This window comes from Taeniopygia guttata, chromosome 33, assembly GCF_048771995.1.
Source record: "Taeniopygia guttata chromosome 33, bTaeGut7.mat, whole genome shotgun sequence".
In the NCBI taxonomy this organism is placed as follows: Eukaryota; Metazoa; Chordata; class Aves; order Passeriformes; family Estrildidae; genus Taeniopygia; species Taeniopygia guttata.
In genome coordinates this window covers 3326259-3348552 of record NC_133058.1, presented here as the reverse complement: position 1 = coordinate 3348552, position 22294 = coordinate 3326259, and the positions used below count along the sequence as shown (strand labels likewise).

Genomic DNA, 22294 nt, shown 5'->3' with positions numbered 1-22294 from the left:
TGTGTCCTTTGGGGGTCAGGAACTGGTGAGACTCAGAGGCACAGAAAGTTTCTCCTCATGACCAACAGACCATGGTTGAACAGGACACAATTTAATAACAATCGCACTCATCCTTGAGCTATGTGCAACGTCCCAGAAGTGTCTAATGAGTCCACCATCCCCAAATGATTTCCAAATGAAAATTTACTTCTGAAAACATGATTCTGTCATAGATATAAACCGAATTAAGTTTTTGTATCAGGATGCTCATCCTGGAGTGGGGGTAAAGCAGCTCAAACAATTCCCAGTTTGCAGACTGTCAGTGGTGGGTAGAGAAGAGGGTCAGGCTGCTTTTGGGTTTTGTCTCCCACCAGGCCCCCGGTGAAGAGCCTGGCTCTGTGTTCTCCATCCCCTCCTCGCTGGCACTGCCAGGCTGGCATGAGGAGCCCCTCAGCCTTCCCTGCTCCGGGGTGGACAAGCCCAGCTCCCTCAGCCTCTGCTCACAGCCCAAGGGCTCCAGCCCCACCTTGGAGGCCCTTCCCTAACCCTGCTCCAGCTGCCAGACAACTTTCCTGTCCTGGGAAACCCAGCCCAGGCCAAAGGGACCTGGATAATCCACGTCCTTGATGTCCTGGTCACACAGCCCTGGCCCCTTGTCCCCATGTCAGGTTCTGGGGTGGATCCTGTGGAACATCCTTTGGTGGAGGCTGTGGCTCCAGGGGGACCGGGGGGATACCCGGGGACAGGGACCCTGCTGGGCATGAACAGCATTGGACTTGTTGGGAGAAACTGTGAGGGGGAGCTGGGGCAGAGTGACCAACGCAGTGACCTCACAGAGCCCTCCTGGGATGTCACACAGCCCCTCTGAGATGTCACAGCCTGCTCTGTGAGGTCACAGCCCAATCTCTAATGTCACACAGCTGGTTTCTGATGTCACAGCCAGCTCTGTGATGTCACAGCCAGCTCTGTGATGTCACACAGCTGGTCTCTGATGTCAGAGCCAGCTCTGTGATGTCACAGCCAGCTCTGTGATGTCACAGAGACAGTCTTTGATGCTGTAGCTGCTCGATGACCTCACATAAACCACTCTGTGATGTCATAGCCCACTCTGTGACCTCATGTCACCAGATGATAAATTGTCTCCACCAGCTGAGCTGACACCTGGAGCTTGTTCTCCAAAACCCCAGGCCCATGGAAACCACACAGTGCCCATTGTGGGAGAAGGGGAACTGGAAGTTCACCAGACTCAGTGTCCTGCCAGCTCAGCCAGGCCCACAGGAACATTGGGGTCCACGACCACCAGGGACCACCAGAGAGACCCCCAGGACAGAAGAACACATGGGTAAAGGAGAAGGGAAATATGTTAATGGTTTTGGGGAAATGATTATCAGATGTGTGTTTAGTCCAGCACAATCAATGAATATGTGTGCAAAATACAGAATATGAACAGAAACTTTCCTGTACTCAGCATGCTTGGCTTTGGGAGGAGCTGTCCCCTGGGAGAGTCCAGGGCCCAGGGGAACCAAGGGGCCATTCTGACACTGTGGGGCCTCATGGAACCAAGGGGACATTGTGACACTGCAGGACCTTGTGTAACCAAGGGGCCACTGTGACACTCTGGGGCCTCCAGGAATCTGGAAGGCCCTTGTGACACTGTGTGGCCTCGTGGAAACAAGGAGTCCATTGTGACACTGAGGGGACTTGTGGAAGCACAGAGAGCATTGTGACAGTGTGGGACCTCATGTGACCATGGGGCCTTTGTGACACCCTGGGGCCCCATGGAACCAAGGGGCCACTGTGAAACTGCGGCACCAACGAGAACATTGTGACACTGTGAAGCCCCATGGAACCAAGGAGTCCATTGTCGCATTTTGGGGCCCCATGGAACCAAGGAGTCCATTGTCACATTTTGGGGCCCCATGGAACCAAGGAGACCAGTGTGACAGTGCAGGGCCTGGTGTAACCAAAGGGACATTGTGACACTGAGGGGAGCCATGGAACCAAGGACATCTTTGCAGATGACACCAAGCTGGGTGTGACTGTTGATCTGCTGGAGGGTAGGAGGGCTCTGCAGAGGGCCCTGGACAGGCTGGATCCAGGGCCCAAATCCATCAAGGTGAGGTTTAACAAGTCCAAGTGCCGGGTCCTGCACTTTGGCCACAACAACCCCTGCAGTGCTACAGGCTGGGGACAGAGGGGCTGGACAGCAGCCAGGCAGAAAGGGACCTGCAGGGACTGATGGACAGCAGGCTGGACATGAGCCAGCCGTGTGCCCAGGTGGCCAAGAAGGCCAATGGCTCCTGGCCTGGATCAGGAATGGTGTGGCCAGCAGGAGCAGAGCTGCTGTGCCAGCACTGATCTGCCCCAGCTCTGCACACAGACATTGCTGCTGCAGCTCCAGAGAAGGCAACAAAAGGGCATCTCTGCAGAAAACTCTGCTGGGAGATCCTTTAGCTCCTTTAAAGCCACCAAGAGTGAAGCCCCTCATTGACACAGTCTGTAGCAACAGGGAAGGTGGACACAAACAAAATGAGAAATGGCACCAAAAATGACATTTATTGTGGAAAACAAGAAAAAAGAACAACAAAGGGAAAAAAAATCCCCACAATTAAACTAAAAATAAGTACCTAAGACAACTTTTATTACAAGTGATTTGCAGAAATTTGCCAGCAGTTCAATGTCCTTTAAAGCACCCAGTCATCAGTCTCCTCACTGCATCCTTGAGCTCCTGGTTCCTCAGGCTGTAGATGAGGGGGTTCATGGCTGAAGGTACCACCGAGTACAGAACTGACAGGGCCAGATCCAGGGATGGGGAGAACATGGAGGGAGGCTTCAGATAGTAAAATATAGCAGTACTGATGAACAGAGAGACCACGGCCAGGTGAGGGAGGCAGGTGGAAAAGGCTTTGTGCCGTCCCTGCTCAGAGGGGATTCTCAGCACAGCCCTGAAGATCTGCACATAGGAGAAAACAATGAACACAAACCATCCTAATACCAAATAGGCACTAACAGCAATGAGCCCAAGTTCCCTGAGATAGGATTTGGAGCAGGAGAGTTTGAGGATCTGTGGGATTTCACAGAAAAACTGGCCCAGGGCATTGCCATGGCACAGGGGCAGGGAAAATGTACTGGCTGTGTGGAGCAGAGCATTGAGAAAGGCACTGGCCCAGGCAGCTGCTGCCATGTGGGCACAAGCTCTGCTGCCCAGGAGGGTCCCGTAGTGCAGGGGTTTGCAGATGGACACGTAGCGGTCGTAGCACATGATGGTCAGGATGGAAATCTCTGCTCCAATGAAGAACATAAAGAAAAAGAGCTGAGCAGCACATCCTGTGTAGGAGATGTCCCTGGTGTCCCAGAGGGAATTGTGCAGGGCTGTGGGGACAGTGGTGCAGATGGAGCCCAGGTCGCTGAGGGCCAGGTGGAGCAGGAAGAAGAACATGGGCGTGTGCAGGTGGTGGCCGCAGGCTACGGCGCTGATGATGAGGCCGTTGCCCAGGAGGGCAGCCAGGGAGATCCCAGGAAGAGGCAGAAGTGCAGGAGCTGCAGCTGCCGCGTGTCTGCCAGTGCCAGCAGGAGGAAGTGGCTGATGGAGCTGCTGTTGGACATTTGCTGTGGCTGCACATGGGCACCTGGTCATGGAGAAAGGACAGGGACAAGTCAGGAGAGGCTGCTTGGAGCCAAACCTGGGCCATTCCCTGCAGCCTGTCCTGCTGGGACTCGGCCACCCTTGTTCCTGCTCTGGGAAAACCTTCACCCAGGTCCCTGCCTGAGCTCCAGCTGTGCTGGCTGAGTGTGCCAGGAGCAGCCAGACCTGAGCGTGGGGGCTCTCGAGGAGCCATCCCTGCCCTGCTTCCCTGGGTTTGTGGCCCTGTGGCATAGGACAAGGCTGGATATTCAGGATTTGTCAGGGGAATAATTCCTATTGCAGGAAGGCATGGTACCATCTGCACTACCACTTCTAAGGGAAATGGCAGGAGCTGGTTTAAGGAATTGTTTTCCTACCATACTCACACATCATTCCTGACTCTCTGAGGTCAGAAATCCCCAGCATTCCTGCTGCACTCAGAGTTTGCCACTGAGAGATGTGAGAGGCAAAGGATTCCCTGTGGCTGAGGGAAGGTGAGGGGCTGGATGGGCTTGTTCCCCCAGCACTGCTCTGCTCAGCCCCCTCTGCTTCCCTGAGCATCTCCCTGGGCCTGGACATTCCCTCCTGAGAGGTGCCTTGTCCCTGCCAGCAGAGCCCATCCCACCCTGTGTGCCCTCGGCCCGGCCCTACAGAAACCTGCCTGTGTGCAGGGCCCTGGCTGGGGCAGGCTCTGTGTGCAGCTGGGCAAGGGCAGCTCAGGAGAGCCCTGCTGGGCCCTGCAGAGGTGATGCTGCTGCTCTCCAGGGCTGAGGAGTGGCTGAAGGCGCTTTGGGAGGCTCCCAGCAGAGACACTGACCACCCAAAGTCACAGTTCTGGAGTCTCTGTAAATGTTCAAACATTTCTTTGATGATCCTGTGTGTCCATTTCGACTCCGAAAGCTCTGTGATTCTGGAATTACAATTCCTGTTCTGCTTATCTCATCCCCCTGTTATTTATAATCAGAAGAAAAAAAAAACCCCTTGCAACAGTGTTAGAACAATAAAGTAAAAACCAGACCTTTATTGGAAGCTTCTCGGTGTCCCAGCAGGAATGGGGCATACCCAGCCCCTGATTTCAACAAGGTAATAAGGTTGATTAATTAGGATATTTAACAGGAATATCCAGTAGGAGATTCAGTTGCCCCAGTTACACACCCCTGGCTCAACCCATTGGAGTAGGTCCAAGGACTTCTTTGCCCCAGTTTTATTTATGACTGCTTACATTGTTGTCAAAAACCAAAATATTCTTCTTGTAGGCACTCTTCCTGATAATAAGACTATACAATATTTCAGGAATGTATTTAGACAGTCAGCTTATTGTTCTAAAATCTAAGAGCTAGGCAGGAAACATACTAGAGTCAATTAAGGATTACAGTAAAATAAGAACATAATAGTAGTTTAATAGAGTTAATTAATTAATAGAGTTAAGTAAGTATTATAGTTTTATAACTATATAATAGTAATTTATAGAGCTACAGATATCTGAAAAATGTATAAAAGGCAAAATACTTTTCATCATCACCCCAAATTTCCCATCCTTCTCCAAGCAGGAAATTGAAAACACTCTCAGGAAAGCTCCTGACCTTTACAGCAATCCCAGGCTTACCTTCTTTGGGAAGTGCCCTCCGGAGCTGTGCCCAGGCTGGTCTGGAGCTGGGAGCAGCCCTGCCCCACCCAGCCCCTCTCAGCAGCAGCACCTGCCCTGCTCAGGGTGGCTCCTTCCCCCCACAGCTCCTGGCCAGCGCTGGGAGCAGCTCCAGGGCCGGCTGAGAGCTGTCCCTGGCAGGCAGCAGAGTCCTGGCCCAGCACAGCGCCCTGGGCTGCAGGACCCTGCTCTGCAGGACAGCCCTGGGCACCCCTGGCTGCTCTGCACAGGAGATGAGCAGAGAATGCACTCACAGGGTCTGTGGGCATTGGGATGTTCCAGCTTTAGGAGATCACTGCAGGAGCTGCAGCTGCATTGTCCTGCAGCCAGAGGTTCCTGTGCCAAGGGCTGGCGGTGATTCTGCCCCAGGCACTTCTCAGCCCCTTCCCAGCCCTGACTGATTGAAGCTCTCTGTGCCTCTGTGCTGTGCCCGGGCTGGCTGCAGGCAGTGCCCCAGCCCTGCTGGGCTGGGAGAAGAGCTGCTCAGCAAGAGAAATGTGCTTTTGAAGCTCTGCTTGGTTACCAGGATCACCCTCTGTGCCAGGAGCCCAGCCCAGCTCAGCAGCACAGACACAGCACAAGGACTTTAATGACCCTCTGGGGCTTTGTGCTCAGACCCTGAACATCAGGCCCTGAGAGGGAGCTGCAGAAACCTCTCCAGAACTCCAAGTCAGAATCCAACTCCAAAGTTTCTTGGACTTTTAATGGGTCCCACTGAGGGACACGACTGAGAAAGTGTCCCCAGGCCCCAGGCAGAGCAGAGAACTGGAGGCACTGATGACAGGTGGGGACAAAGAGAAGCCAAGTCTTGGTGCCCTGGGGCACAGCAGGGTCTGTGCCACCAAGGGCTGTGAGGAGACACCTTGTCCTGAGGCCCTGGGGCCTCCTGGCACAGCCCCAGCCAGGCTGGGCACTGTCACCCCCTGGTCCTGCCCTCAGCATCCCCCCCTAGCCCACATCCCAGTGGCCTCAAGGATCTGCTGGAAGGAGTCCCTGGGGAGCCTTGGTCAGGAATGGCCCTGGGGGCTCCTTCATGCTCCCAGGGACTGCAGGTTTTTCAAAGGACTTTGGGCTTTGCTTTTGCCTTGGAGTGTCTGAGAGCTTTGTTCAATCATGGCCTCCAATTATCTGCTGTAATTAGTCCCTGGAGAGGCTTTGTCAGTAACAACACTCAGTGGGGCTCATTAATGCTTCAAGGTACTTCAGTTCTTTTAAGGTACTTGGTGTTTCTGCTTTGATACAGACTCTGTGAGAGGTTCATGCAATCATGGCCAAAATTATCTGGTTTAACGAGTCCCTGGAGAGGTTTGTACTAACACACAGTGGGGCTCGTTAATACTTTGAGATACTCAACGTTTTTAAGGTACTTTGGATTTTCCTTTCCACACTGGGAGTTTCTGCTATTTTGAGTCTCTGAGAAATTTTTGTTCAATCCTCGCCTTAAGTTCTCTCCTCCAAGGAGTCCATGAGGAGTGGGTCCCATTAATGCTTTGAGACACTTTGTGGTTTTCTTCTGACTTTGACTCCTGGAAAAGTTTGTGCATTCTCCTCTCAGGCCCTGAGGTTCCAGGGCTCAGCTCCAAATGCACCACGGGGCTCATTAGGATCCAGCAAGTCCTGACAAACCATGGCTCTGCCTTGATTTCCCTCTGCTCTAATGCATTTCATCAGCAAGATTTCTTTAGTTGTTTTGATTCGCCAGTTTGAGATTTCTTGGCCAGTGCATCAATTAGCGTGGTGGGTTCAGTGCTGGCTAATTACCAGCGCACAGTCACTAGAATATGCTTACTCATTTCCTGCTCTGAGATAGGATTAGGAGCAAGTCAAAGTAGGTTCAGAAGTTCAAAAGAAAAGTTTAAACTTTTAAAGAAAAGTTTATTAACAGTAACTAAATGAAAGAGTAATAAGAATCAGAACAAAACTTTCAAAACACTTCCCCTCTCCCTACAACCTGACAATGTAAAGACACCAAAGCTAACATTTTCTGTCAGTTCGCTTCGGGAGGGAAGTTCCTCTTGATAATGTTATGGAGACTTCTCCACAAGAATACAGTTATCTCATGGCTTTTCATTTCCACAAATAGCAGCTGCCCAGAAAAATCTGTAACTGTCAAATCCCTCCCATATTTTCACAGCTATTCCCCAAACTGTATTTATAGCCCATGTTAACTTAAGGGATATTAGTTTAAAGATGAGCTTTTTAGTGGCAAAGTTCTCTTCATCTATTTCTGAAATCATCTTAATCTGTGGGAACAGAGGTCTTCTTCTCTCCCTGAGGGCACAGGGTCTCATCAGTCTTTCTTTTAAAACTTCTCATGGGATCACAGGTACTTCAAGATTTGCTTACTTTAGCATGGAGGCCTTAACTGAAACAAGTCATCTCCCCATACTTTTCAATGCCTAATAGGGAAAAAGAGAATCTGATGTATCAATGACATCCTTCTCCATAGCTTTACCAGAGGATTTCAGCCCCAAGATCAAGGCATCTCCTCATCCCTCCCATCTGGGACTCAGCTTCCTCTTCACTGACCTCGGTGTCTTCACGTTGCCCCTCTGTGTGCCTGCCCTGTGTCCTTTTCTCTCACTGGAGGGAGGATGGCAGCACTGGCAGAGTCAATATCTGCCCGGGGCTGCAGATGGTTCCGTGAGCCCGGCCGGGCTCGGTCCTTGCGGCCGGAGCTGTTTTCCCATGGAGGTTTCTGCAGCGGCTGCGCTGGGGCTGTGTCAGGCTGGGCCGCGCTGGGGCAGGGCCAGGATCTCAGCAGCCAGGCCAGAGCCCAGCAGCAGCACGGCCGGGGCCGATGGCTTCTCCTCCCCTGCCCGCTGGCTGCGGGCGAAGCCCAAGGGCGGCAGAGCCTCGGCCGAGCCGGCCCGGCCCGGGGCTGCTCCTGGGGCCCGGCGGATCCCGGCTGGGCCCGGGCTGGCGGCGGGGCAGGGCTCGGCAGCGGCCAGATGTCAGCACCCGCAGCCACGGCCCGGCCTCGGCCCCGCGGCCTCCCCTGCCCTGCCCGGCAGGGGCGTGGGCAGTTTCCTTAGTGGTTTAACTGATTGTCAGCTCTCAAAGCTAATTACTGATTTTTTTTGTCAAAGAAGAAACTTCTAGAAGCTTCTCTCAGGACATCACTTCCATGATAGAAAACCACAACAACAGCACAAAGCACAGAGCTCCTTTTTTCATATGTAGTGATCATGTGCCCGAGGCCTCAAAATCCCACCTTGGGATATCTCTGGGCCCTCTCCAAGGTGTTTTCAAATGAAAACATTCAGCTCGGAGTCTAAGAAAATCATGAGAGCAAAGGGCCAGCCTGACCTGTCTGTCCTTGCTACTTTTGCCTGGGAGCAATCCTTGGATATATGGAAATTGGCAGGACAAATTCTAATTTTTGCCATGGTCCCTGGACATGAAGGCTGGCTCTTTTCCACAGGAATGAAGGAACAGTGTGCCAGTGTTTCCTGGGGGGATGAGAGGTGACTACCAGAGGCCAACCAGAGCTGCCAGATTTTGCTCAGAGAGATACCCTTACATATAGGAATTTTTTAGGGAGAATATCAGTTTTGGAAATGAGCATCTGAAAAGTGGGACAGTTCTTTTCCATAGCAAGGAAAGCACGGACCCCCAGTGCTCCAGGAGCTGATGAGAGGCAGCCCTTGGCATCCCAAGATCAGCCAGACCTGTCAGGTGGCCCCTGGGAGGCCAAGCCTGCCAGACCTGGTCCACGTTCCCTCGGTTCCATGGGGACCCACAGTGTCCCAATGGTCCCTTGCTTCCAGGAGGCCCTGAGGTGTCACAATGCCCCCTCGGTGACACCAGGCCCTGAAGGGTCGGAATGGTCTCCATGGTTCCATCATGCCCCACAGAGTCATAATGGTCTCTGGGTCCATGAAGCCCCGAGGTGTCACCATGGCCCCTTGGTTCCATGGGCTCCAGTGGTGCCACAATGATCCCCTTGGTTCCATGAGGTGCCCACAGTGTCACAGTGATCTCCATGGGAAGGAAAGAACCGAGCCCCAGTGTGGCAGCGGCAGCCACCAGAGGCCAAGGCCAGCCAGAGTTGATGGTACTGGCAGACTTTGTCTGGGAGCAACCCTTGGATATAGGGAATTTTAGAGGTGGAATCCCAATTTCAGACATGGACACCTGGAGTTGAATGATGGTTTTTTTTCCAAAGGAAGGAAAGCACAGAACACCAATGTTTCAGGGGCAGATGAAAGGCTGCCATCAGAGGTCTACGCCAGCCAGACCTCTTTGCCCTGGTAGCTTTTGTCTGAAAGCAACCCTTGGATATAGGGAATTTGGGAGGTGGAACCCCAATTTTGGCCATTTCTGTGTAGATAAGAAGGAGAGTTCTTTTCCATAGGAAGGAAAGCACAGAGACCATGTGTTTCAAAGGCAGAAGAAGAAAGAGGTGGCTCCTGGGAGGCTCAGCCAACCAGACCTGTTCTTCCTGGCAGGTTTTGTAATGGAGGAATTCTTGGATACATGGAATTTGGGAGGAGGAATCTCAGTTTTGACCACAGTCACCTTGAGAAGGACAACTATTTACATTGGAAGGAAAGCACCAAGCCCCAGTGTTTCAAAAGCAGATGAGATGCATCTCTCAAGAGGCCAAGGGCAGCCAGACCTGTCTGTCCTGGCAGCTTTCACTTGGGAGCAATCCTTGGATGTACAGTTTTGGAGGAGGAATCCCAATTTTGGCCATGGAACCCTGGAAGAGAAGGACAGTTCTCTCCCATGGGAAGGAAAGCCCAGAGCCCCAGTGCTTCAGGGGCAGATGAGAAGCAGCCCTCGACATGCCAAGGTCAGCTGGACCTGTCAGGTGGTCCCTGGGAGGCCCAGCCAGCCAGACCTGTTCCATGTTCCCTTGGTTCCATGGACCCCACAGTGTCACAATGGTCTCCTTGGCTCCATGAGGCCCTGGAGTGTCACAATGTTCCCCTTGCTTCTGCAGTGCCACAATGGCCCCGTGCTTCCATGAGGCCTTGCAGTGTCACAATGGCTTCGTGGTTCCACAGAGCCCTGATGTGTCACAATGGCCCCTGGGCTCCGTGTGCCCTCGCTGTGTCACAGCGGCTCCTCTGTGACACTGCGGCTGCACAAGGTCACCATGGACCCTTGGTTCCTTGGGGCCTCTGAGTTTCACATTGGTCTCCTTGATTCCATGAGGCAGCACGGTGTCACAATGGCCCCTTGGTTCCATGAGGTTCCGTAGTGTCACCGTGGTGTCCTTGGACCTGCATTGTCACAACTGACCTGTGGTAATCACATATCCTCTGAGCAGAGAGAGAGATCTCCCAGGATTTTCCTGGGAAGCTGTGAGAAGGTGTGAGAAAGCTCAGAGAAAAGAACGAGAAACAATTCTTATCTTCACCTGCTGCACCTGTTGTTGTGCACATGTGGAATGTGTTATGGAGATTTGTTTACCAAAGGGTGATTTCTAAATTGGCCAATGGTGATGGTGTTTGGATTTCAATTAACCAGTCTGGTCTGTCTGTATTGGACTGTCTGCAAGAGCGATGAGTGTTTCTTAGCAGTATAGTATAGGATAATGTAATTAAGTGATTGATCAGCCTTCTGGAATCATGGAGTCAGTGCTAATTATTACAGGCTGGGGACGCCCTGCTACGATAGTTATCTAAGTCAATCTTCCCTTACCTCTGAATGCTGAACAGAATAGGCTTAACAGGCATAGCAGGAACACCAACCACTGCAGACCCAAAGAGCTGGCTGAGGAGTTGGGAGAAAACTTCCCCTGGTGTCATTTCCTCACGGTAGGTACCATTATTAAAGTAATTCCAAACACATACAGTTAGTGTGTGGTAGCCTCAAATCCATGTGCCCACCATCCAGTGGAAATTAAAAATCCATAAATTCCTCACCATATTAACCCATAAAACAAATTGGATAGCAGCCACATTAGCCACAGTTATAGGATGGGAAAAATGTAGCCACAACAACGTGCCACCCAAACCAGGGAAGGCTAGACCCCTTGGTGACACCTAAAAAGGTTTCTATACCCAGCACACACAAAAAAAAAAAGATTATGTTACTCAAGAATTGTTATTTTCATTTCACCATTTTCCTCTTTATGCCCTTGGGCTGCACATTGGGCGCCAAAATTGGTCTTGGTTTGCAAGACAGGTGTCTGCTAGGGAAGGTGGAAAAAAGCTTCCTGTGAAGGTGCCTCCAGCAGGACTCTTGGAAAGCAGCAAGCTGGGCTGGCAGGATGTCTCGGCAGGCAGGAAGTGAGGGGCTCCAAGCAGGGCAGGGAGAGCCCAGCTCAGGATCCTGGACACCAGAGCAGACAGGGATAGGTCTCTCTTTTAGTGGGGCAGGTGTAAATAAGGTCCCAGTTTAGTGGCTGTTCTCACGAGCAGAGGCTCACCCCAGGACAGAAGAAACAGCTCTGGCCCAGGCTCTGGCAGCAGCAGTGGAAACTCCCATCTCCAAGAGCAGCAGCTCCTCCCAAAATAAGGGATCAGCCGATAAACATCAGCCAATGATAAGGAACAAACAGAAAGGAAAAACCCAACCCCCAACGCTGGTTTACAATTCCTAATGCTAAGGGAGAATTGTATAAAGTTTTAATTCCACCTTTATAATTGTTTACATACGAGCTCTTGAATTGTCAGGGGTAGGGATTGGAACCTGCTGCTCCAAGGCTCCTCTCACAAAAAGAGGCTTAGAAAGGCTGGCGGTCCTTGGGGGTATTTGGGGATCTATAGGGGCTATTGGGGGTCCTTTCTGTGCCTCCTGACCTGACAGGAGCTTCTCTAATAAACTTTGGCTAAAGCTCCCAGTCTGCCCATGACAGGAGCCCCTGTGAGTGCCTGTGACATCCCGGCTCTTTGGCAGCCTGGGGACACTTAGAAAGTCCCCATGAAACCCCTCTGAGGGCCTGTCAAAAAATCTGATTATTAGTAGGCAAACTGTTGGCTGTTAACTGAAAGGTTGGTGGTTCGAGCCCAGCCAGGGATGCCATTTATGTCAGAATCTGTGGTATTTAAATGATCCCAAAATTGTAGAAAGTCCCTGTCTTTGAGCCCCTCTGCCAAAGAAGAAGTCATAATTCGCCTGTGCTGGTATTCAAGGTTGTTTATTCTTGCTTATCTATAACATGTTCTGTCTGACCTGCAGTAGGCCTTTCTTGCGGGGCAGCGTGCAGGGCTCTGCCCCTCAGTGGGAAGTTACAAACAATATATACCAGAAACTACCTGTGCTATATTTACAATAATGTGCCAATACCTACCACCTCTGTTGAACAATGTGTCCCCAGTCTAAACCAACAGAAAAATGCCAACACTGCAGTGAAACATGGAAGGCATGAAGAAGACGAAAAAGGACAGGACACACACGATTTCCTCCATCTTGCCTCCTTTGAACCCCTTATCTAGAATCCTAAAATTCTACTTTTGCACCCGTGTCACACTAATTATTACTCATATCAAACACTCAGAGTGAGTAATTCATCCTGTAAGATTGAAAACTCTTTTCCATGGACAGAGATCACAGGCAGTGTCTCTGGGGGCTCTGTACAGGGGGGTTCCTGACCCCCTTGCCAGGGTCCCAGACCTGCCAGGGCAGCCAGAGGGATGCCCTGGATTACCACAGCAAACCTCATCAGGACCCATTGCTATGGTCAGTTTCCATAGCAACCATAACCAGCCCCTGTTGCTATGGTCAGTTTCCATGGCAACCATCACCAGCCCCTGTTGCTATGGTCAGTTTCCATGGCAACCATCCCCAGCCTCTGTTGCTATGGTCAGTCCCTGGGCAGCTCCATGGAGACCCCATGCCAGGGGTGGTTGCCATGGACACCAGCTCAGGCCATCAGCCAGAGCCCGTTTCCATGGCAACCATTGGCACTCCCATCCCCAGGGTCATGGGATCCCAGAACCACAGAAGTGGCTGAGCTGGGAGGGACCCATCAGGATCCTCGAGTCCAACTGCTGGCCCTGCACAGGACACCCCAACACTGCCAGCCTGGGCCTGGCAGCGCTGTCCAAACGCTGCTGGAGCTCAGAGAGCCCTGGAGCTGTGACCCTTCCCTGGGGAGCCTGGGCAGTGCCCCAGCAGCCTCTGGGCAAAAACCTTTCCCTGAGATCCAACCTAAGCCTGCCCCGACTCAGCTGCAGCCGCTCCCTGCACTCCTGTCCCTGGGCACCAGAGTGAAGAGGTTCCCTCAGCCCCAGCCAGGGACCCGCTCCCAAGGCTGCTGCCATGGCCACCAGGGCTGGCACCAGCTGGGATGCTCGGTTTCCACAGGCCGGGATTCAGGAATGGGATTCCCCAATTTCCTGCTCCTGCTAAAACCCCGCTGGTGCTCGTTGCCCTCCCACCTTCCACTGAAGGAAAAAAGGGAAAGATCCAAGGCTGGGATAAGAACAATTTACTGGGAACAGCAACGAAATAAGGAACAAACAGGAAGAGAAAAAATATTGACAACAGAAGGGAGAAGAAAAACTATTTACAAGGGAAACTACATCACCATCAATTGTACCTTCCTGGCCACATGTCTCCTCCTGCCTGGAAAGGACACCCTTCTCAGAGAGAGAGAGAGAGAGTCCCTTTCCTGCCCCTGGCAATGACCTGAGGTGGAAGTGAATGTAGTGACAGGGCCATGGCCAGACCCTCATGTTCTTCAGTCCCACATAAGGTCATTGGCAGGGGCAGGAGAAGGTACAGGTGTCTTCCCAGCATGGATCACAGGTAACAGGGATCACCAGGGCTCTTCCCAATGTGGGTTGTTCAATGGGGGATGAAGCTGGAGCAGTGCACGAAGCTCCTCCTGCAGTTGGGGCACTCACAGGGCTTCCGTCACCGGTGGCTCTGTTGGTGTTTGGTCAAGTGAGAGCTCTGGGTGAAGCTCTTCCCACACTGGGGACACTCATAGGGCCTCTCCCCAGTGTGGATGCGCCGGTGCCTTACAAGGGTGGAGTTTTCCTTGAAGCCCTTCCCACAGTCAGAGCAGAGGAAGGGCCTCTCCTCGGTGTGGACCCGCTCATGCAGGAGGAGATTTGAGCTGCTCTGAAACCTCTTCCCACATGTGGGGCACATGTAGGGCCTCTCCCCAGTGTGGATGCGCCGGTGGGTAACAAGAGTGGAGTTTTGCTTGAAGCCCTTCCCGCAGTCAGGGCAGCGGAAGGGCCTCTCATCCGTGTGAATCCGCTTATGCACAAGGAGATCAGAGCTGCTGTGAAATCTCTTCTGACACTCGGGACACTCATAGGGCCTCTCTCCTGTGTGGATGCGTTGGTGGATGATGAGGTCTGAGCTCCAGCTGAAGCCCTTCCCACATTCCCCACACTTGTAGGGCCATTCCCCAGTGTGGATCATCTGATGTCGCTTCAGACTTTTGCGCCGCCTGAAGCTCTTCCCACACTCCAAGCACTTGTGGGGCTTCTCCCCATCGTGAAGCTTCTCAGGGACCACCAGCTCCGAGCTCTGGCTGAAGCTCTGCCCACCTTCCTGACCCAGAGTGGGCCTTTCCTCCTCAGAGCACCCTGGGCTGGGTTTGCAGCCCCTCCTTGTGTGGGATCTCCGGGGCTTTTCCTCCCTGTTGGATTCCCGCACTGTGGAGTTGCTCAAATCAGCCTCTTCCATGAGGTTGTGCTGCAGAGATTTGTCCTTCCTGGTCTCCATCATCAACTCCTGCTCTGGGGTAGGAAGGACAAGGAGAGGATGGGATTTGCCTCCGTGCCACAAGGAATGGTAAGGAGATCCCCCCAGTGCATCCCCGGCAGGAGGGCACCGGCAGCGGGGCTGTCCTGCAGCCGGGGGCTGTGCTGGGCTGGGAGATGGAGCAGGAGAGAGGGGGAAAGGGGCACTGACTTCCTCCTCACCTGCCTGGATGTCCCAGGACGCCTTCCTCTTCCTCACAGCCTCCTCCTCCATTTCGTGAAGATTTGGGTATGGGAAATTCTGTTTTGGGAGGAAAACAAGGGATGAGCACATTCAGTTTTGTCCTGGTTGGAAGGCAAACCAGGGGGAGAGTCTAAGCCAGAATGACAATTGAGTAAGAAAATTAAGATCAAGGCAATGATACAGAAACACTGGCTTAATCTGACAGAGTCAGGATATAACCTGACACCCCGATGGTCAGGGTGGTGGTAGCAGTCTGATTAAATAGTGGCTGCAGTCCGGCTGGAGTGATGAACGTGATTCTGTCAAAGCGGTGATCCTGTAGAAGGGTCTGGTCTTCCTCTGAAGGTCCAGTGGTGGTTATGGAGCTCTTGTCCTCTGGGAATGCAGTAGGCAAGGTGATCGTGGTGTTGCAAGGGTGAGATTATATCCAGGTAGGAATGCTTGGTTCCTCCCCCTGGGCGGAGCATCCCACAATGGGATGATGTAATTTTATCAGCCCTGCAGTGACACTCAATGGCCCATTAACAGAAGATGGCCCCTGGAGGGCGTTATCAGCGCTGAGCCATGGAAGAGATAAAGAACACTGCCCCACCTGCTGATAACAGTTTATGGAGATGGTGACTGAAAACACTTTTGGTTACATCTGACACTGTAACCTGAAACAGTGAGGCCATCCCTGCTCGGGGTGGGGGGTGAACACCACCCCCCTCACCCAAACTGGCTCAGGTGTAAAACCCCCACCCTGGGAAGGCCACGCACACAGGGGACAATGTCACACTTGCCCTGCCCCAAGGGAGGTCTCTGTCCCTTTCACTCCCTTGCTCTCCTCCCTTTTCTCTTTCTTTCCGTCTCTCTCTCTACCTCACTTTTACTGTTCAATAAAATCCACTTAAATTTGGTGACCTTTGCACCTTAATTGGGGCAGAGGCATCTCTCTAACAATTTTATTAACCAGCTTGCAACATTATTTTGTACAGTGAGTTCAGAGCTCTGTTGTCTGACCCCAAGTGCCTTTTTGACAACAGCATGGTTCCCTCCTATGAGGAGGTTCTGCCTCTTTCTGGAGGAACTCTTGGAAACTTGGATGCAGCTTCCTGTGAGCAACTTTTGGGAGAACTTATGAGGAAAATGGCTGTTGTGGGTGGCCAGTGTAAAGAAAATATATTCCTATCCTCCCCTGAAAAGTTTGTTAAAGTCACTGGAGGAAAGGGAGCAAATCATACCAGTGAGACTGACCAGGATCAGTCACCCCAAGGTGAGGAACACAAGGCTACTAAAGTCCTACAAGAAGCCCAGCTCAAGTAGCTAAACTCCTGAATAATTAATGAATTCACAGGCTTGGGGGCTTTGCCAAATATGAGAATCATTATTTTCTTCGTTTCCGTCACCTTTGTGACAACTACACAGAGCTTTCCCTTCCTTTTAATAATCTGTATTGGGCCAAATTTCCATGTTTCTTTTTTGGAAACTGCCAGCATCTGAGTCAGAGCTGTGCTGGAAGTGATGAAACTTGGATTTGCCACAGAATTGCTTCTGCTGCTGGTTTATTAATGTTTGGGATTTGTTTGTGTTTCCATCACAAGTGACTTGTGGGAAGAGCAAATTTTCCTCAAGGCATTTTATGTAGGGTTAAGTTTAATTTCTGCTGAGTTTATTTTGTCTTGTGCCCAGGGGATGCTCAAGGGATCTCTGGTTTTGGTTTGGCCCTAATTTTCTTCTGATTTGTCTTTATCACTTAAAAACACCTGAAAAATGACTAAAAAGAGTATTGACCAGAGATGTCAAAAGTCCCACCATTTAAGAGGTATTTGAGGTGGGATTTATGGTCTGGGAACATATTCTGGAGGATTTGTGGGTTCTTGGGGGATATCTGGTAGTATTCTCCATATCTTTGCACTCCAAATGCCAAGGTGGATTGCTCTGTCACCTCAAAATTATTCAATCCCACTGGAAACACCTCAATCTTACCCCAAAATGGTTCAATCCCACCTCAAAATGGCTGGTTCCCACCTCAGTCCCATGCAAAAATTACTCAATTCCACAGCCTCTAGGGTGAGATGGGGTTGGGAGGTGACTGGGAGAAGTAAGATCCAAATTTGAGATTGTGGGATTAGGATTGTGTGGGTCTGGGTGGTTGTGATGTATTTTGATAGTAAATAAAGGAGTAAATAAAACTTCCAGAATTATTGATTTCTGTTCCATTCATTTTCTGTCGGTTCTGGTTTGCATTTCAGAGTGCCGCCTTCTCAGCTGATTTTGTTTCTGTCCTCCTGTCCCAGACTGAAAAGCAAGATGTGTTCTATTTGCCATCTGTATGGCAGTTGTTCTGTGTTAAGGGTTTTTCCTTATCTCTTCCACAATCAGTCCCCCCTCAGGGGAGACATCTGCTGATAATGGGCTATTGAATGTCACTGCATGACTGATAAGAACTGTAACATCCCATTGTGAGATGCTCAGCCCAGAGGGAGGAGCCAAGCATTCCTACCTGCATCTAGTCTTGAGATTCTGGCCCACCAACACAGCTTTTTCTGGGCTGGATTTCTCAGAGGAACAGCTGCCTCTTCCTCTTCAGAAGAAGACACCCTTTTCTACAGTATCACTTCACCAACAGAACCACACCTGACACTCCAGGAGGAGTGCAGCCACCATTCCAATTGGACTGCGGCCAACACCCTGTCCAACAGAGTGTCAGGTTGTATTCTGACTCTGTCAGTGTTGTTTTGGTTCATATTTTCATTTTCTTCCCTAATAAAAAGCTGTTACTCCTGCTCCCATATTTTTACCTGAGAGCCCCCCTTAATTTCAAATTTGTAACAATTCAGAAAGAAAGAATCTACATTTTTCCATTTCAGGGGAGGCCCCTGCCTCCCTTAGCAGACACCTGTCATTCCAACACAAAACATCTCCTTTTTCTCTTGCCTCTCTTTGCCTGCTCTGTTTCTCTCCCAGTGTCTCCCTTGACCCAGGGCAGCTCCCACCAAAGGCCCTGCCCTGATTTAATTCCCAATCCATGAGCTACAACAACCGCGGGTTAAGTTATGAAGGCTGGCAGTGAAATGTCCCTGTAGGATCCTGCTGCACTTGGCTTCTGGCTCTTCCATTAGAGCTTTGCCTTCAAGGGCAGGAACATCTTTTCCTGGCTGGGAACTGGAATTCCAGCCCCTGGGAGTGTGTGCCATGGATCCCAGAGGGGCATTCCCGAGGCTCCCAGGGTGCTGCTCCTGCCGTGCCTCCCAAGGAGCTGTGCAGGGCAGGGGACAAGGTGCAGCAGCTGTGTTGGGTCTGCAGTGCCACAATGGCCTCTGGTTCCAGGAGTTTCCGCACTGCCAACAGCCGTTCCTGGGTTCCATGATGCCCTGCTGTGTCCCCATGGATATTTGGTGTCATGAAGTTCTTCAGTGTCACAATGGCCACCTGGCTCCATGAGCTTCTGCAGTGTCCAAATGGCCTCCTTGGATGGGCAGTGTCACCATGGACCATTGGCTCCATGCAGCCCCGCTGGGTCACCATGGACTCCTTGGTTCCATGAGGTTCTGGGGGTGTCTCCATGGTCTCCTTGGATCCACAGTGTCACAATGGACCACTGGATCCACGTGGCCCTGCTGTGTCACCATGGCCCCTTGGTTCCATGGGACCCCAGGGTCACAATTGTCTCCTTGCTTCCACATCACCCCCTCAGTGCCAAAATGGCCCCTTCATTCCATGGGGGACACAAAAGATTTATGGAAACATTGAGCAAATCCTGCTTAACACACCTGGGAACACCTGTTTGCATTCCAGAGGGAGGTTAAAGGTGAGGATGGCACCAGCAGCTTCCATCTGAAACAGAGATCCAGGGAAAGGAGTGGGACAGAGAATTCAGCTGGGAGACTCAGAGAATTCTGCTTCCAGAGATCATTTCTGGTCACTCTCACCTGTAGAAAGGTGACACCATTCCAGGCAGCCTGTACTGAGCAGGTGGCTCCTGAGTGGGGTTTGTTGTTTAGGAAACCTGCTCAGGCTTTTCCATTCTCTCCTTCCCAAGAGGAAATCTTCTCCTGGGCCTGTGTGCAGGCAGAGCCCTGAGGAGAGCAGGTGGGACACAGTGCAATGGGCTGTGACATGGAGCTGCAGAGCTCAGGGACAAGGTTCTGCTGCAGGGCACAGGGATGTCAGTGCCAGGTGGGTGATGTCAGACATGGTGAGGCTGGGGGTGAGGAGCAGCTTGTCTGAACAGGGTCAGCCCTCAGGGGACTCATTCTTGTACATGCCCAGACCTCCTAAGGAGACCTTCAGCATCAAGATCACCTGGGGAATGCTTCTATCAGCTCTTCTCTGAACTGGAAAATAAAAAAATACACATTTGATTGAAGAAAAAATGTCATGAGGTGCACTTGGAAATCTTCCTCCTTACAAGAACTCCAAACTGACTCCAATCAGGTGCACAAGCCCTGGAGACTTGCAGACGATTGAATGAAGACAAAACGCCCCTAAGGGCTTCCTTTTCTTTAATGATCCCCATGGAAGATTTGGGGTGAAGTCCAGAACCCTCAGGCACTGAGACAAGGCTGAAGAAGCTGCTCAAGAAGTCAGGAGCAAAACTCCAAGTCCCTTGGGCCCCACTGAGGGCAGGGACTGTCAAAGGCTCCCCAGGGACTGGTGAGAGCAGATCCTTGAGGCCAGGATTGCAGGGAGCCCAAGGCTCAGAGCAGGGAACTGCAATGCTGAGCAAGGCCTGGGCTGGCTGGGGGAAGCAGAAAGGCCAAGCCCTGAGCCCAGCCTGGCACAGCAGGGCCTGTCCCTCACGGGTGGCTCGGGGCTGTTTGTGGGGCAGGGGGATGTGAGGGGCAGCAAGGACAAATGTCACAAACCTGTGTGACCCTGCAGATCCTCATGGAGCCAAGGGGCCAGGGTGACACTGTGCTGCCTCATGGAATCAAGGAGACCATTGTGAACTCGGTGACCCCAAGAAACCAAGGGTCCATGGTGACCATGTGCAGCCGCAGTGTCACAGAGGAGCTGCTGTGACACAGCGAGGGCACACGGAGCCCTGGGGCCATTGTGACACATCAGGGCTTTGTGGAACCACGAAGCCATTGTGACACTGCAAGGCCTCATGGAAGCACGGGGCCATTGTGACACTGCAGAAGCAAGGGGAACATTGTGACACGCCAGGGCCTCATGGAGCCAAGGAGACCATTGTGACACTGTGGGGTCCCACGGAACCAAGGGAACATGGAACAGGTCTGGCTGGTTGGGCTTCTTGGGGACCACCTTACCACCTTGGCATGTCGAGGGCTGCTTCTCATCTGCCCCTGAAGCACTGGGACTCTGGGCTTTCCTTCTTATGGGAGAGAACTGTCCTTCTCCTCCAGGGAACCAGGGCCAAAACTGGGATTTCTTCTCCAAATTTCCTTATGTAAAAGGATTGTTTCCAGATGAAATCTGCCAGGAGAGACAGGTCTGACTGCCTTGACCACCCAAGGGTCACCTCTTATCTGCCTTTGAAATGCTGGGACCGTGCTCTTTTCTTTCTTATGGGAAAAAAACCATCCATCTCCACCAGGCACCCATGGCCAAAACTGAGGATCTGCCTCCAGAATTCCCTATATCCAAGGACAGCTCCCAGACAGAAGCTGCCAGGACTGACAAGTCTGGCTGGCCTTGGCTTCCTGAGGGCTGGCATTCATGTGCCTCTGAAACACCAGGGCTCTGTTCTTTTCTTCCTAATGTAAATAATTCTTCCTATCCAGGAACCCACAGCCAAAATTGAGATTCCAAATCTAAAATGCCCTGTGTCCAAGGATAGCCCCTAGACGAAAGGTATCAGGAGAGTCAGGTCTGGCTGGCTTGGCCTAAGGGTGCCCACCTCTCATCTTCTTCCAGAACACTTGGACTTTGTATTTCTCTTTCCTATAGGAAAAAATCATTCATCCTGTCATGGCCAAAACTGGGATTCCACCTCCAAAACTCCCTACATCCGAGGATTAATGCTTTGAGAAATGTTTTTTGTTGATTTAATGACCTATTAAACCTTTTCCCAAAGTTTCTCTTATCTTCTATGTTGCCAGAAAGGATGTTTTATTGTTTTGAGCTCCTGAGAATCTCTTGTTGGTATTTCTCCAGTTCATCCAATTCAGAGGACAGAACCAATTGTAATTCCTTTTAAATGTCCCATTGAGAGAGTTTTTTAGGGGATGGGGGTCAGGGCTTGTGTGTCCTGCTGGGCACAGCCCAGGCAGGGCTTTCACAGCCCCATCCCACACTCCATTTCCCAGCTGGAGCCGCTGGTGCCTCTGAGTTCTGCTGCCCCAGCCCCAGGGACGCTCTCCTTGTCTGCCCATTCCCCCAGGGTCTCTGGGCAGGGATGGCCTCAGTGGGGGCTGCTGACATCCTCAGCAACTTGGAGGCTGCTGCTGAATTTTACTGCTCCAGAGGCTTGTGCAGCCTTCAGCTCTTCAGTTCAGGAATTCAGTGCCCCAGGGCTCATTAACATTCAGAATATCTTAACAAGCCAAGCCCTGGGAATCACTTAAGTTTTCAAATCTCTTGTGGTTGATTACACTATATTTAAAAGGACAGTGAGAAAAGATTTCTTCAGGTCCTGTTTAGTTTTTTTTTTACTCCTAATAAACTGATGTGTGAAATCTCCAATTGACACTGAATCCAAGTGCCTCCTCATGCAGTTGGAATATATATGAAAATCAAGACCCTTTGTGGCTGACAATCCATCAGACTCTGTCCCTACCCCCACCCCACCATGCAAAGCTTTGTGGCAGAGCAGGACCTCGTGTCATGATGGGTCCATTGTGACACTGCAGGGCCCCATGGAACCAAGGGGCCAGTGCTGCTCCTCAGAGACTTGTGGAATGAAGGAAACATGTTTGACACCGTGGTGGCCCTTGGGCACAAGAGGCCACTGTGACACTGTGGGACCAAGGAGAGCATTGCTGCCCTGCCAGACCTCATGGAACCAAGGATCCACTGTGACCCTGCAGGGCCTTGGGGACCACGGTGACATTGTGACACTGTGGGGCCCAAGGATCCAAGGGACTTTGTGACACCAAGGGGTCCCATGGAACCAAATGGAACATTGTGACAGTGGGAGGCCTCGTGGAATCATGGAGACCATTGGGACACTCTGGGGCCTCATGGAACCGAGGGGACACCAAGTTGTCTGGGAGTGTTGATCTGCTGGAGGGTAA

General features: G+C 51.6%; 1 pseudogene; it reads right to left on the bottom strand.

Annotated features, from left to right (window-relative positions):
* Window positions 1-2621: 2621 nt before the first annotated feature.
* LOC101232979 (olfactory receptor 14J1-like) lies at window positions 2622-15140 on the bottom strand (annotated as a pseudogene).
* Window positions 15141-22294: the final 7154 nt, after the last annotated feature.